Raw genomic sequence first — 18,383 nt, 5'->3', positions numbered from 1 at the left:
GGTTCAGAAGATAGAAGAAGGAGATGGGATTATTCAGAATCACAAATAACTTCCTTATCCTTTCCTACCCACGTTCTCACACTTTTATACTAATTCCATAACTAACTCGCCCTGCTCACGTGACTTTCTTCCAGCCCAAAGGTAACTGTCCAACCTTTTAGGTGGAATTACAATTCTAGTACTCCGACGCGGTTTGCTAATGCAGAAATCATCACTCACCGCATCCTCTTTATTATCCAAATTAACAGATGTATCAACTGATTTCACAACAGTTGAGCAGTCCCAAACTGTCCTTATATTGACTGTAATACCACAAATAGATAGTTAGGATTCAAAGTTAAGGTTTCACCCAAAAGTACTATCATGGTACCTATTTCAAGCCTAAGAGAATAGGTAAGTAAGGATTGAAGCCTCATCCATTTAAATGTATGCTCTCAAGTAGTTCTAAACACCTTAATCCAGTTAAAATAAACAAAGTGTATCTAAAATAAGAAAATCATAAGAAACATACTAAACAATCTGCAAGAAGTAATCTAACTAACATAAGCAAGACAGAGGTAAAACATTACTGCACAAAATTAAGCACCAGAAAAGTAGAAGAGACAAGCCAAATTGATATAACTTTAATGAGGTAAGACATACTCATCTAAGAAAGAGAAATGAGTTAAACTTGGAAAAACACACTTGCTCAAAGGTATATCGACATCACCCTTCGGGGTGGCCCAGTAGTTTGGGCTTGGGACTTTCATGTTGGAGGTCTCAAGTTCGAAATCCCTTGCATCGAAAGCAAAGGGTTTGCCTTCTGGGTCGATGGAGGGGGCTTGGGTTGAGTGGGTTGAGAATAAAAGGGGTAAAACTAGCGATCGGATTTATATCCCTTGGTTATGAGGTGGTTGTTAAAAGTTAAGTTTCTTATAGTTCGTCAAGCATCTCGAAATTGGTATAATAAATTCACTACTTTTTTACTTTCTCTTAATTACCAACAATCAAATGCAGACTATTCCTTGTTTACATTTTCCCACCCTGGAGATTCCTTTGTAGTCGTTCTTATATATGTGGATGATCTCATCATCACAGGAAATGATTCTGATTGCACATCCAAGCTGAAAGAGCAAAATTTCATATCAAGGATCTTGGAAAGCTCAAATATTTTCATGGCATTGAAGAGCATGCATTGTACTAACACTACTAAAAAATTGTCAAAAAGCGACGGCCAAAAGCGATGGACTGCGTCGCTTTTTTGGTCAAAAGCGACACAGTCATCTCCGTCGCTTTTTAACCCGACGCTTTTCAAAAAGCGACGGACAGCGTCGCTTTTCTAAAAGTGGCGGACAGCGTCGCTTTTTACTATTTTTTTTTGAATTTTTTAACAAAAGCGACGGAATCCGTCGCTTTGTTTTAATTTTCATTTTTTTTATTTCTAAAAGGCGACGCAGTCCGTCGCTTTTTCTGCAATATTTTTGATAGCAACGGCTAACAGTTTATGCTGCCCACCTGCAAATGCAATTCAATTCAATTCTACACTATTCAGCTCAATCAAACACACACAATTATAAACAATCTAAACAAAACATAAAACAACAAACTTAAAATAACATTCAAAAGTATCTAAATCATAAATTAAAGACTTGTAAAATCTTTCAAAATTCGTTTCAAAAAGTTCATAAATATCCAGAGATCTAAACTAAGGAGTGAGATCTACATAATCATCCTCATCACTCTCGTCGTCGACATCATCGAGAGCCGAAGTAGTAGGTCAACGAGTGAGGTTCATCACTTGTTCTTTGATTTGTTGAACGGTCTCACTCATGCTTTTTTTGTTCAGCTACTCTTCTCCGCTTCGACTCTGCTAGTGCCGCTGTATGTTTAGCTATTTGATCCGACATAGCAGCAATCTGAACACCGTCAAGTGCCTCAGCTTGACTTGACGATCCAATACCTTCTAAGCCTGACTGAAGTCGTCTAACATCGTTTCGAGAGCCTAGACCATAGTATCTACCCTTGTGTGTCCCCCTACCACTTTTTCTTTCCAAATCTGGGTGGACAATTCAGGTGTCAATTGGACCGAACTATCTAGATTCTCAGCGACGTACTGATGAAAGTCATTCTGCATATTAAATATAAAAATTGACATCAATATATATACATATCATAAATATATTCACTATTAATATATATTATTCATATTAAATAACTTACAAAAGTTCGTTCGGCCCTTTCCTCCACCCACACATCCGGATCCGACTCATTTTCTTTCTTCCTCACATGAGTCTTCTTGAAAACCTCTGGTTCAATAGGAGTGCGTCCCAATTCTTTTTCCTATAAATAAAAACTAAAATTTATAACGATATATATGAATCAACTAATTATTTATTTAAAAGTTTGAATTAGAACCTACCATCTCTCGTGCAATTGTTTCAACCATCTTTGCACCTCCAGTGTGCAACGAGTCACCTTTAAGACTGCCTCTAGCCATTTTGGCTTGATCTGATATTGCCTTAAACTTGTCTGTGTTCCAATATTGACCCAATTCATCAAAAACATGAGGCAACATCCAACTGGGACGTTCACCACTATCCCAAACTTTCTTTAGCCAGCTACACAGTCTGGCGGATGCCTTCCTCTCAAATGTGGTCCCAATGACCAAATTGTACCTCGACTCCTAAGTACACATAGTCTAAAAAAATTGAATAATGTTAATTAAATCGATAGTAAGAAAAAGTAAAGTATACTAAACTTAACTAAAAAATATATACCTTAAAGTTATTAAACATCGCTTGGCGTATACTGTTTGGAATCTTGCTCCAAGAGTGATAAGCTTGTGTATAGAGTCTTCTAACACAGTCTTTTAAAGCCCGGGCAGCATCCTTTGCAGGATGCTACTTGCAAAACACATAATAAATATGTTAGTTCATGAATAATATATTAAAGTATAAGAAATAAATAAAATAAACTAACAAATAGATAACAAAACAAACTTACGATGACCTATCCGGCTCAATCATGACTCTACCAAGTCTGTCCTTCTGGCTAGGAGCTAGAGCAAACATCATATCATGTGGTATAGCACTAGGTGTAGCTGTAGACGAGGGTGATACATCAGGATGCACAAAACGCTGAGTCAATAAAGGCGTACCGACCATAGCATCTGACTGTTCACTACTAGAATCTCCAAGCCTCATGGCAGATAACTGAGGAGATGTACCTATGGGAGATGGAGTACCTACCGATAAGGGTCGTGCTCGACAAATAGCCTGTAAAGGTAGGTCCTCGTAGCGTCGTGAAGGCAATGCCTGTAAAGTAGATGAAGCACTGACTGGTCGACGGTAATTAGGATAATATTGTCGAGGATCAGTTGTACCAAACGGAACAACAAATAAATGAGTATCATGGCTGATGCGCTCTGGCGCAGAAGAAATAGATCCTGCAATATCTATCGGTCTCCTAGACTTCTTCTTCTTAGACTGTTTAGTCTGGCTAACTCCAAGATGCTCGCGATGTCTATCACCGTCACCACATGATGACATCTGTATGCAAATTTACATGTATAATATATGTAAAAATCATAAATTAAATAAAATTAGCAAAATACACTTACATATATACTACCTAGCTTTCATTCTACACTATTCCTCCTCGCTTGTTTCAATTCTATCATTCTCCCATTCTTCCTCCTCAGTTGTTTCATTTTCATTATCGTCCCATTCTTCGTCATCAAATGATTAATTTTCCTCATTCTCAGATATTTCTTCCTCAACATTCAGTATCTCATCATCATACACTTCTTCTAATATGTGTTGAGGATGTTGTAGTGTGGTTTCCAATTCAACATCAACTTGTTGTTGAACAATTGCAACATCATTTTGACACGTCACATCTAAGACATTGAAAATTTCAATTCTTCCCACATACTTACTTTTTATAACAATTCACCAATCAGCTTTGTCTCTACGCAATGGATATGAAGCGTAATACACTTGTTTAGCATTTTGTGCAATAATAAAAGGATCATAACTTCTATATTTCCTGGTGTGCTTAACTTCAATTATATTATGTTGATGGTCCACCTTTGTGCCTCTATGTGATGGGTCAAACCACTCACACCGAAATAATACAATCTTCTTCTTAGGCCAACCTGAATACCTCACTTCAATAATCTTTTGAATGACACCATAATATTCAATAGTTTGACTAGTACCATCAGCATCACCTTGTATGTAGACACCGTTATTATTTGTTTTCTTGTTCCTAGAAACTTCTTTAGTTTGAAACTTAAAACCATTGACACAATACTTATTCATTGTCAGTACTTGAGATTCAGGTCCAAGTGCTACTTCTTTCATTAATTGCAAATGTTGGACACTTGAGTATTCATCGTAAACCTACGTGATTATTTTTTCAAGTAATATAATTTAGTATAACATGAATATATTATTAAATACTTAGTGATTGCACACTTACATAGTTCCTCAGCCATTTGGAAAATTTTGTATAGATGGTTTCATTACCCCATGTGTTTACGAACAAGCTGATCATTTTACATTCAAGTATTTTGTTAGTTAATGATCACTTATTAGTATGTAATTTAATAACATATTTTAACACTTACTTGACATATGATTGAATCTCTAGACAATTAAGAAAAATATGTGTCACAGCTGATTGCATTTCCATATCAGTGAAGCCTCGCTTTCCACGCTTTTTAGATCCTCGACCATTTTGATTAAAAATTGATATCGGTGGAAATAAACGATCAATATCGCCTTCATCATTGCGATTGGGCCTGTTTCTCCTACATGACACATCATTACCAAAGTAATAAGAATAAAAATCACCAGTTTCTCTCCCAATATGACCTTGAACAAATTATCCTTCGATCCTTCCCCGTTGTTTAATCGTTTGCTTTAAACTACCAATTTTTCTGCATGTATATATGTATATATATGTTAATATATAAAAGATTTGGTGAATATATATAACTTAGTGAATATTTCAAATGGATACATCCATCTTGTTTGAACCGGACCTCCGAGGCGGGCCTCTTGTACAAGGTGAATTGGAAGATGCTCCATCACATCAAAGAAACCACATGGAAATATCTTCTCCAACTTAGTAGTACTAACAAGAATATATTCCTCCATCCTGTCTAAACTACTCTCCAATAACTTTCCAGAACACAAATCTTTTAAAAAAGAGACTTATCTATGTGATTGATTTCCATATCCTTTCGGGTAGATGGCTAAAAGCGATAGGAATTAAAGTTTCCATGAACAGATGACAATCATGACTTTTCATACCTATCAATTTTCCTTCATTCATAGCTGCCCGCTTTCCTAAATTCGAAGCATAGCCCTCCGACATCCTCAAATTTTTAACCCACTCAATAATTTCATGTTTCTCATCCAATGTGAATGAAAAGCTGGCTTTGGGCTTAACTATTTTGCCATTCTGTAATTCCTGCAGCCATAACTCTTTTCTCCTACAATATTCCTTTATGTCTATTCTAGCTTTTGGATTGTCTTTTGTCTTACCCTTAACATCCATCACTGTGTTAAACAAATTGTCAAAGTAATTTTTTTCAATGTGCATCACATCTAGATTATGTCGTAGCAGATTGTCCTTCCAATACAACAACTCCCAAAATATGCTTTGTTTGGTCCAATTATGTTCAACACCATATCCAAGAAGTCTAGAAGATGAAGCTTCTGTAACTTTAGGTAATTGAGAAACTCTTTCCCAAATTTGATGCCCTGTGAGTAATGGAGGTGGGGGGTCACTTTCAACCTTATTTTTCCTAAATGCATTTTTCATCTTTCTAAGCTCATGGTCCATTGGCAAGAACTAGCGATGACAATCAAACCATGTATTTTTTCTGTCATGCTTTAAAGTGAATGCCTCATTATTTTCCATGCAATACAGACATGCTAGCTTTCCAGCGGTCATCGAACCAGACAACATCCCGTGTGCAGGAAAATCATTAATAGTCACATTAAAGAAGCACGCATAACGAAATTCTGCTTAGTTGATATATCATAAGTCAAAACGCCTTCAAACCACAATTGTTTGAGCTCATCTATCAATGGTTGTAGATAGACATCAATCAAACTTTTTGGATCACGGGGACCTGGAATAACACAACTTAGAAAGATGTAGGGACTGGTCATGCACATTTCAGGAGGAAGATTATACGGAGTAAGAAATACCGGCCAGCATGAATAAGGCAAAGCATTATTAGAGAATGGTGTGAAGCCATCTAAACACAACCTCAATCTAACATTTCTTGGTTCACTAGCAAAATCATGATATACATTATCAAAATGCTTCCATGCTTCACCATCAGATGGATGAGACAAGACACCCAACGGCCTTCTATATTCACGATGTCATCTCATATGTGGGGCAGATCTCATTGATGCATACAACCTCTTTAACCTATGAATGAGAGGTAGATAATTCATCGCCTGAACTGGGACCATCTTTCCAACGGAGTCCTCTTATAACGAGCATGTCCACAAAACTTACAATTTTCTAATTCACTATCAGTCTTGTAAAACAACATGCAGCCATTAACACAACAATGAATTCTATCATACGTCAATCCTAACTTGGACACCAAGCGCTTTGCCTGATAAAAGTTCTTTGGTATGTTAAACTTCGGATTAACTAGTTCACCCAAAAGATCAACCATTGAGTCCATAGCAGCATTAAGAACATTCCAATCTGATTTAATATTCATTAATCTAACCACAACTGACAAGGCAGAATGCGGACTCCCTTCACATAGTGGACGACTAGACTCTTATAGTTGATCATAAAAGCGTCTTGCTTCTTCATTAGGAGCTTCATCAAAATATTGTTCCGGTTCCATCCTACCTTGAACCCCGAAAGCATCATTGATCATTTCATGAACCCTATCATGTTCAACCCTAATTTGGCCATGTAGTCCTAAAACTAGTTTAGTATTGCAAGAAATCTAGTAGTAGTCCTAAAACTAGTTTAGTATTGACTTAACAATGTTATTTATGTTAACTTATTTAAACAACTTAACAACTTTAACTAGTTTAGTTTCGATTTAATACAACAACTAAATCCACCAACTAAACCACATTATTTAGTTTAACTTATTTAAACAACTTTTTAACTTGAACTAGTTTAGTTTTGACTTAATTCCAACAACTAAATCCATCAACAAAACCACATTATTTAATTTAACTTATTTAAACAACTTAACAACCTTATAACTTTAACTAATTTAGTATTGACTTAATTCAAACAACTAAATCCACCAATTAACTAAATCACATTATTAACATAACAACTTTAACTAAATCCACCAATTAACTAAATCAATAGGATCAACTAATGTTGGTACTTATGATTAACAAATATATTATTTCTAAATTTAAAGCTAAGTGTCAACACTAGATGGACACAAATCGATCTTGCAAGAAAATCAATTTTGTCATCAATAGGATCAACTAGTGTTGGCACTTATGCTTAACAAACATATTATTTCTAAATCTAAAGCTAAGTGTCAACACTAGATGGACACAAATTGATCTTGCAAGAAAATCAATTTTGTCATCAATAGGATCAACTAGTGTTGGTACTTATGCTTAACAAAGATATTATTTCAAAATTTAAAGCTAAGTGTCAACACTAGATGGACACAAATCGATCTTGCAAGAAAATCAATTTTGTCATCAATAGGATCAACTAGTGTTGATACTTATGCTTAACAAATATATTATTTCTAAATTTAAAGATAAGTGTCAACACTAGATGGACACAAATCGATCTTGCAAGAAAATCAATTTTGTCATCAATAGGATCAACTAGTGTTGGCACTTATGCTTAACAAACATATTATTTCTAAATCTAAAGCTAAGTGTCAACACTAGATGGACACAAATCGATCTTGCAAGAAAATCAATTTTGTCATCAATAGGATCAACTAGTGTTGGTACTTATGCTTAACAAAGATATTATTTCAAAATTTAAAGCTAAGTGTCAACACTAGATGGACACAAATCGATCTTGCAAGAAAATCAATTTTGTCATCAATAGGATCAACTAGTGTTGATACTTGTGCTTAACAAATATATTATTTCTAAATTTAAAGATAAGTGTCAACACTAGATGGACACAAATCGATCTTGCAAGAAAATCAATTTTGTCATCAATAGGATCAACTAGTGTTGGTACTTATGCTAACAAATATATTATTTCTAAATTTAAAGCTAAGTGTCAACGCTAGATGGACACAAATCGATCTTGCAAGAAAATCAATTTTGTCATCAATAGGATCAACTAGTGTTGGTACTTATGCTTAACAAATATATTATTTCTAAATTTAAAGCTAAGTGTCAACACTAGATGGACACAAATCGATCTTGCAAGAAAATCAACTTTGTCATCAATAGGATCAACTAGTGTTGGTACTTATGCTTAACAAATCTATTATTTCTAAATTTAAAGCTAAGTGTCAACACTAGATTTAGAAGCACCAACCTCATCTCTCCTACTTTGATGAAAGAAGCAATATAGTCTTGTATCAACTTTTTTAGATGTTGAGCTTCCTCAATTGCCTAGCACGGAAAGTTCTAAAATTAGTTAAATATAAACTTCAAATCCAAGAATATTAGTTATATATATATATATATATATATATATTCAAGTTTTAATAAGTTAAAGTTTTCCATTCAAGTTCATATCTAATTTCTAAACTTAATTAGTTATATATTCAAGCTAATTAGTTCCAAGTTCAAGTTCTAATTTCAAGTTCAAGTCTAAGTTCAACTACAAATTCTAAGTTCATGTTCTAAGTTCAAGTTCAAGTTCTAATTTCAAGTTCAAGTTCTAAGTTCAAGTTCAAGTTCTAAATTCAAGTTCAAGTTCTAATTTCAAGTTCAAGTTCTAAGTTCAAGTTCAAGTTCTAAGTTCAAGTTCAAGTTCTAATTTCAAGTTCAAGTTCTAAGTTCAAGTTCAAGTTCAAGTTCAAGTTCAAGTTCAAGTTCAAGTTCTAATATCAAGTTCAAGTTCTAAGTTCTAAGTTCAAGTTCTAAGTTCTAAGTTCAAGTTCAAGTTCAAGTTCTAAGTTCAAGTTCAAGTTCAAGTTCTAAGTTCAAGTTCTAATTTCAAGTTCAAGTTCTAATTTCAAGTTCAAGTTCTAAGTTCAAGTTCTAATTCTAAGTTCAAGTTCAAGTTCTAAGTTCAAGTTCTAAGTTTAACTTCAAATTCTAAGTTCAAGTTCCAGTTCAAGTTCAAGTTCTAAGTTCACATTCAAATTCTAAGTTCAACTTCAAATTCTAAGTTCAAGTTCAAGTTCTAAATTCAAGTTCAAGTTCTAATTTCAAGTTCAGGTTCAAATTCTAAGTTCAAGTTCTAAGTTCAAGTTCAAATTCTAAATTCAAGTTCAAGTTCAAGTTCAAGTTCTAAGTTCAAGTTCAAATAAGTTCAAGTTCTAATTTCAAGTTCAAGTTCTAAGTTTAACTTCAAATTCTAAGTTCAAGTTCAAGTTCTAAGTTTCACGTTCAAATTCTAATTTCAACTTCAAGTTCTAAATTCAACTTCAAGTTCTAACTTCAAGTTCAAGTTCTAAGTTCAATTTCAAGTTCAACTTCAAGTTCTACGTTCATGACATTCAAACATTCATCATTTAAATTCATGACATCCAAACATTCATCATCTACTCATAACACTTCAATTACTAATTTCTAACTCCAAATTATTAACACTTTACTAACTAGTCCTAAAATCAAATCCAAAAAAATCCCAATTCAACCTCAAATTACATATTCTCAAGTTTAAACTAGTCCTAAAATACAAAAATGCTAATTCTTCACTAACTAACAATGCCCAATTTAAAAATGCCCAATTTTTTTTTTTAAAAAACCCTAAAATAAAAAACTTCAATTATCTATACATAACTAACAATAATCAAATCAAATTAACAATTGAATAACACAACCCAACAAACAAAAACAATAATATACTAACAAATAATAAATTATAATCATCAAAATTGAAAAAAAAACCAAAAATTTAACCCTACCTGCAGCGATCGGCGAAGGTGGCAGGCGACGGGGTCGGGGCGGCGACGACGATGACGGCGAGGGATCCGATCGATCGATATATATATAGAGAGAGAAGGGAGAGAATAAGAGTGAAGAGAGAGAATAAGAGTGAAGAGAGAGAGGTAAATAAGAAAATGGCAATATGTCTTTTAGATATTTAATAAAAAGCGACGGACAACGTTTCTAAGTCCGTCGCTTTTTTTAAATATAGTTGACCAACATTTTGACCAAAAAGCGACAGACTAAGAGACATTGTCCGTCACTATTTAAAAATAGTTGACTAGATATTTTGACCAAAAAGCGAAGGACTAAGAGATGTCGTCCGTCGCTTTTTTAAAAACTAATTAATAAAATAAAATAAATTTAAAACGACAGACAACGTGGTTATTTTTAATTTATATATAATTATTTTTAATAAAAAGAGACGGACGGTGTCTCTATATATATTAAATAAATAATTATTAATTACATATTTATTTAGCGCAAAAATCTGCGAAAAAAAGTGACGGACTAAGAGATGCCGTCCGTCGCTTTTTGGAAAATAATTATTTTTATTAAAAAGTGACGGACAGTGTGGCAAAAGGCGTCGCTTTTTGGAGCGACGCCGTTCGTCGCTTTTCTGTCCGTCATTTTTAAGCAGTTTTTTAGTAGTGTAAGTTAAAGTATGTACTTGATATTTTAACAGAGATTAACTTACAGGTTGCAAGCCATCTAATTTCCCCATGGAGAAATTGCAAACCATCTAGTTTCCCCATGGAGCAACAATATAAGCTCTCTCTTGATTCTGGAGAAATTTGTTATGATCTAGGGAAATATCGATGTCTTGTCGGACGCTTTTTTAACTAAATGAGGGTTAAAAGGGTAAAAGATTAAAACCCCAATTTTAACTAAAAAAGAAGGGAACTAAAACGAGAAAGAAAAAGAAGAAAAAACTACCATTTTCCCTTTCCTTTTCTTTTTCGACTCAGTAGGCTCCTCCTCAAATTTTTCTTCAGGAGCAACGTCTATATGTTCAAGATCTGATACGCGCATATTTGAAGCATTTGCTCCTCGAACCCTCTTTCTAGACCAGACAAGGGGAACTTCTTCCTCTTCTTCTTCACTGTCAACTCCCATAGTCTCAGGAGTTTGGTCAAACATAGGATTTACACTATGAGGGACCTGTTCTGGCGATCTGCATTCTTCGTCCAAGAGAATTGTCTGAGTGTATCCTCTGAGGGAAACAAGACTTTTCACAACCACTAGTTCTTATGCAGCCTCCAGTATGTTATACTTTATACCCTTGCTATCAGGCAAATAACCTTTCAGACATGGTAGACGACACATGCCCTGATTGAGACCCAACTTCTAGATCTTCAGTAGGTGTTTTAGTCATAGGTTTAACAACCAGCTACGCTTCAAAATTTTGAGAGTCCTTACCTCATAGAAATAATGTTGGAGAACATGGCAAGTTGCCTACTGGATTCAGCACAGGAGACTCTAATACTTTAGTGTGGGATATGGCAGATTCCCCAGTTTCACCAACCCCACACACTGGAGTATATGAAGAGGGCTCAGAAGGAGGAATGGAGAAATCGAATGAACTAGGGTTTTCAATTTCTTGGGAGAGGGGAGATTTTGGAGGAGAAGATGGGTTAAGACATTTTGCAAGGAAAGCAAAGAAATATAGAAGCAAGGAGAAATTTTTGAAGAGAGGGTATAGGATTTTGATTAGATTAAAAGCAAGCAAGAAGATGTTTTTAAAGAGGTATCGGGTCCCTGAACAGTAGCAACCTTTGGTTTTTAAACTGAAGGGGCATCTGTAATTGACACAAGGAATAGGGAGATAACACGTGGCAGTGACCGTTGACAGAAAACTGTGTAGTAAAAGTGATACTAACCTTTTGAGGGACCAGGTCCCTTTCTATAGATAGGAAATAGTCTAGGGAGATAATAGGTCCTCATGAAAGTTTAGTATCGCAACAACAAATTCGACCAAAGTTGGGGTATTTTTCAGACCCTTATCCCTTTTTTTAATATTTTAAATTTATTTATTTTGTTTATCATAATTTAAGTAAGATTTACATAAAGTGAAAATATTAATAAGATCTGTATTTGTATTTGTATAATTATAAGTGTATATGACGAAAATATATGTATTTTTATATACACTTTTCTCTCGCTTTATACAAACACAAACACATTTTATACCGAAATGTATAAAATGGCTAATTGTATATCAAAAATTGATAATTGTATACCGAATTAGATGACAAAAAAAAGAGATATTTGTTGCGAATTATAATTAAAATGAACTATGGCTATAGCATTTAATTTAAATTAATAGTTTATTATTTCATACAATTTTCCCTTTAAATTTTAGTAACATATTTTTCTAAAGAGGAGAATCCAAATTTATACTCTTTAAATATTGCAATTCGTTTTCAAAGCATCCAAACTAAACTAATAATAATTTGGGATGAAATAAAGTGGGAATAATAATAATCCAAAAGCTTGCTAAGCACGAATTTTTGTTTTTACTTAAGGCAGTGAATTTTTTTTAAAAAAATATATAAGAAAGATATCAAGCATAACTAAAACTGCGGGATTAAAAAAAATTAAAAATAACTATATGAAAGCAATTAATTATCTTGAATGACTTAAGTTTGAATTCAATTCAAATTAGAACATAAATCTCATTAGTTTAGGTCATAATTATTAGTATTCACAATAATTTTGAATATTACTCCCTGTACCACATTTCATTGGTTGGATACATGACTCTTAACTCGACAGATACATGTATCTGAGGAATTGACAAATCAAGATTCAAGGTTTAATTAAGGGTTATAATTAAAATGCTTAATTTAAGAATATAATCACTCCTTTAACAACTTTTGAGTATATTTAGTCTAATAACTTCTAAAAAAATTCATAAAAATTCTAATTTATTCCATTTATATTCGAAGCAACAACAAAGTGAACAACTTTTCTTTCCAAAAATTTGAAATTGTTTCCCTGAATTTTGAGCTTCCTCTTCCAGACCTCCGAGATATAACTTCCTAAAAAAAATTTCAAAAATCTTGAAATTCTTTCCAATGTATGAATGTGGATCAGATACATACAAAAACAGTCGGATACATTGTAATTATAACATAACAAAAACATATGATAATATTAAGATACATAATAGTAGACCAAGACATATGACAAAACTCGATTACATGATAGAATAAATTGTGTCAGATTAAATCTCCAATATATTTATTACATATATACACACTTAATTAGGTACATCAATAAAAATTAGATACATATAATCGTATCTTAATTAATGTATCAAATACATGCGGAAATCTCTACTTATTGAAACTTTTCGATTACGTTTGTGACTGATCAGGACATCCGATTAATGTTAAGGTAGTAATTAGCAGCCAAAATCAGATAAAAAAGAATTCCTTGATCAACTTTAACAAAATCAATGTCAAAGATGTTCAACTCATCCTCAGTGGCCTTGTCATGATCTTTCTTAGTGGAGGCTTCAACATGGCGATTACAGTACTCAAGTACCTTTGCCAAGATCTTGCTAGTAACATTAGGAAGAGGAATGTAACCTCAATCAAGTGTTTGATGGTCTGCGATTCCTTCAATATTAGAGTAAATATCTCAAAAGGTCATTCAACTATAAGTATTAATGTTATAAAGTTATTAGACTTTATTTTTGTAACAATAAAGTCGTTCAATTTAAGATTTTTCTCTTATAAAATCACTCAACTTAAATTTTATTCTTATAAAATCACTCAACCAACTTTTTCATTAAAAAGATATTAACATGATAAAATATATTATTAATTTTTGTGTCATATAAATATGAATCCCACGCATAAAATTAAGATCACCGCACACTAAGAAATTTACATGAATCTAATTATATCAAAATTAAGTCTAAATTTAATTAAAATCATTGCCGATAGATGTATCTGGCTGGACGAGTAAGGAAGTCGTATGGAGAAAAAAGTCACTGCCTATTTTTTGTGCTGTTTAGTTTGTTTATTTTTCACCTTTTTTTATGTTTTTATTTGAATAGAGATAAAGTGTGGTCTATTTAATTATTCTTTTGTAAAAAATTAATCAAGTTCCTGTACACAACCACATACTTTTAATTATAATCGATCTTTGATTGAATGTCAATTTATTAAATACCAAAAACCAAAAAATGTAAATCGATTTTTGATTGGAGGTCAATTTATTAAACACCAAAAATTAGAAAATATAAATCGATCTTTGGAGGTTAATTTTTATTTTTCACAAAAATTAATAAATTTGAGAAGAATATTGCAAACCTATAAAGTTTTAGATTTATAATTTCGACAACTATGAAATTGTTGATGGATTGGGTTTAAGACATGAGTTTTCTTTAATTTTGTTTTATCTGTGGGGTTCATTCAACATGACATAAAAATTTAATTTATTTTGTCATGTCATATATTTTTTCAATAATAAATTTAGTTGAGTGATTTTATAAAAGAAAATCTCAAAATTGACTGATTTTATTAATACAAAACAAAGTTGAGTGACTTTACTAGATAATTCTCCATAATTGAGTGACCTTTAAAGATATTTACTCTCAATATTATGTGGTATAAAATATTAAAAGTGGTAATATATGTAATTGTTTGAAAGTAGAAGTAAGGTTAATATATATGGTAGTGATGTATGTTTAATAAGGTAGTTTATCCTTCAAGTTATCTTGAGTCCAGCCCATAGAATTATGAATGGATTAGACGGGTTACCTAATAGTGATCATGGAGGAGAATTTGAAAATAAGGTTTTTGAGAACTATTTCTTTTCTTTTTTTCTCTCTGCTATCCCATCCACGGTCGTATCATTGATATTAAAATCCAAAATTACATTAGTACACAAAAATACACTCTAAACAATAAAATAAAGAAAAAACAAACTATATTATATATGAGCATAATAATGTTATACAACTATTTATAACAAATTAACAATAACCCAAAAAATTAGGACAACCTGAAAGTTGCAAGAGAATAATTATAATATACAAATTTTGCATTTTAGACATGTAATACTTGGCCATTTAAGAAAAAAAAGGGGAAAACTGAAACAAATTAAAAAAAAAAGAAAAGGAAAGAAACAATACAATAATATTTTGGAGAACTAATCTTTTTTCCCTCTTTTACATCTATAAGTTGTTTTTAGTAAAATTCCAGTCAATTTCACGACTGAGACCACTCTATGTGATCTACAATAACCACATATTTAATATAATTTTATAAATGGAGAAGGACATAAAATGTTCTTCATCTATTTGAATTGGTATAAAATTATCCTCCATTCACCTTTTGGTTCCCTAGTACCCCTGACATCAACCTTTTTGGCTCAAAAATGTCATTATTTCTAACGGTCCACACCTATAAGATGGATAGAGGACAATATTGTACCAAATCTCATATTTTAAGGTTATTTTAGATCTTTTTCATTAAAATAATTTACTTAATATATGAACTCATTTGATTGGCTTGATTTTGGATTTCATGGTAAATTAAAATAGTAAAAAAAAGGCTAGTCCTCTACTCTCTATCCACTAATTTTTCTTTTTGGATTTTGTCCAACATTTTAAATTTTAAATATTTTCAACTTATGACAAAACAAGAGAAAAAAAGGAGTAAAATAACTATGACATGTATACAAAAATAATTATTTCAATAGAAGATATTTAATTAAGAAACTATGCATATTCTATATTTTTATTTTGTATGTACCCAAAATTCAAAATACAAAATAAAAGAAGGGAAAAAGGATAAATATGTCCCCGGACTATTGTAAATGGTTTGTGTATATCCTTCGTTATACTTTTAGGATGTTAGTATATTAACCGTCCAAATTTTGGTGCATATATACCCTTTATACTAATGGTGATACACATATCTTAATCCTATCAGCCGACCCGATAATTAATAAATTTCTACCCAAAAAAAAACTCACCCGATTAATTGAAAATCCACCCAAATAAAAAAATACTCACGCCCAAACAAAATAAAATCAAGGGAAAAGGGTCTGATATACCCCTCAACTTTGTCATTTAGAGTTGATATGCCCCTCGTTATGAAAGTGGCTCATATATACCCTTACCATTATACAAACGGCTCACATATACCCCTACCATTATAAAATGAGCTCACATATATCCTTCATTTAACGGAAGTGGAAAAATTAGTTTTAGATTTATATTTTTGACTTTTGATTTTTAAAAAAAATTATTTAGGGGTGTATATGATTTTTCTAGCAAATTTCAAGGTATATTTTAATTTTTTTTGGACATAAATTATTTTCTGACTTCTTGATTATCATTATTTGAGTTTCTTATTCTTATTTTATTTTTTCTTTTCATTCCTTAGTGTAAAGAAAAAAAATTTAAACTATTTTTTGTGGCTATATTATAATTTAAAACTATTTTTTTCGGATATATTGTAATTTAATTTTTGTAGTTGAAGAAAAAAAATTGGGTCATCTATGATAAATTTTACAAGAATATTAGCAAAACTTAAATAAATTTGACCATCAAAATAATAAATCTAAATTAGTCATTGAAACAAAAAAAAAAGTTAAAAAAATAATATACGTTTGAGGAAGATTAAATATACCCATATGAGATTATATTTTTTAAAAAATAATAATAAAAATTAAACTAAAATTATTTTTTTCACTTTCGTTATTGGAAAAGGGTACATGTGAGTCATATGTATAACAATAGGGGTATATATGAGCCACTTTTATAACAAAGGGTATATCAGCTTTAAATGACAAAGTTGAGAGGTATATCAAACCCTTTTCCCTAAAATCAATGAAAGTTATCAAAATTTAACGTTTCCCATAAACTAATCTCGACAATCTCTGTAATTATTGAGCAACTTCATCAGCCATTTCTTCTTTCCCATATCTCTTAAAACCTTAGCTACATATTCATCAATCTCAATTCTAGAACCCCATCCATTCTTTTTCATCAATTCAAAATCCTAACAGTAGATTCCACCTGTTCACCTTCAACCAACACCCTCACCAACCTTACCAACGATTTATCATCACATTCAACGATTAAGTGAATTAATTGGGGGGGGGGGGGGGGGGGGGGTTGGGTTATATTAATTAGGGTGGATTTTTTAAAATAATTCGGGTGGGTTTTTTCAAGTTTTGGACAGAAATTTAACAAAGAACGAATCGACGGCTAAGATTGAAACATATGTACCACCGTTAGTATAAAGGGTATATATGCATCAAAATTTGGACGGTAAGGGCACTAACATCCTAAAAGTATAACGAAGGGTATACACGTACCATTTACGATAATTCGAGGATATATTTGTCCTTTTTCCCATAAAAGAATGAAAATAACCATTTCTCATCCCCGCCCACACACTTTGATAAAAAATATAAATTAAAAGAATATGAGCATGTAAGTTCATTTCAAATAAGAGTTCCTGATATTAAAAAAAGAATAAAGGAGGGGGGGGGGGGGAGAGATGATCATGACAATTGAATAATTGATAGAAAATTTATATTAATGAAAAATAATAAAAATTTTATATGAAAAATCATAGGGGGCGAATATGAATTTTAGTTGAATCCCCAATTATGAGTTGAGTTATAATAAATTGAGGGTTAATTTAAAATAGGTCAATTATAACATATCATGAAACTAATATTTTTTTGGGAAAATGCATAAGTACCCCGCCAACCTATGCCCAAAATCTCTAAGACACACCTAACCTTTACTAAGGTCCTATTACCCCCTCTCCCCCCCCCCCCCCGAACTTATTTTATAGATAATTTTCTACCCCTTTTCGACCTACGTGGCACTATCTTGTGGGCCCAACGCGTGTTGACAATTTTTTCAAGGATAGTGCCACGTAGGCCGAAAAGTGGTAGAAAATTAATTAAAAAATAAGTTCGGGCAGGTAATAGGACCTTAGTAAAGGTTAGGTGTGTCTCAGGGATTTTGGGCATAGGCTGGGGGGTACTTATGTATTTTCCCTATTTTTTTCGATATTATATTTCAGCGTATCGAGTCAAAATATGAATCATATGTGATTTTTATTATTTATTTGTGAATAGTTTAAATTTGGATACGTTAGATTAGGTAACATAATAAATAAATATATAATGATTTTAATTTAGGGGACTTTGTTAAAAATAAGGGCAAATATGAGTCAATTAGTAATATCAAGGATATTTTTGGGCCAAAAAATTGACGTCGGGGGTATTTAGAGGTCAAAAGGTGGATGGATGGTAGTTTTATACCAA

The 18,383-nt window shown here is 32.2% G+C and overlaps 1 protein-coding gene across 5 annotated transcripts in view; it reads left to right on the top strand.

The window, feature by feature from the left end:
- The window catches only part of LOC125839081 (actin-depolymerizing factor 10-like), an 858,671-nt gene that overhangs the window by 644,612 nt on the left and 195,676 nt on the right, over positions 1 to 18,383 (top strand). The gene's annotated exons all lie outside the window — the stretch shown is intronic.

The sequence above is a fragment of the Solanum verrucosum genome, unplaced genomic scaffold, assembly GCF_900185275.1.
Source record: "Solanum verrucosum unplaced genomic scaffold, falcon-dt-bn FXZP01000163.1, whole genome shotgun sequence".
Classification (NCBI taxonomy): Eukaryota; Viridiplantae; Streptophyta; class Magnoliopsida; order Solanales; family Solanaceae; genus Solanum; species Solanum verrucosum.
The sequence above is the reverse complement of the archived record's forward strand: the minus strand, read 5'-3'. Positions and strand labels throughout refer to the sequence as shown.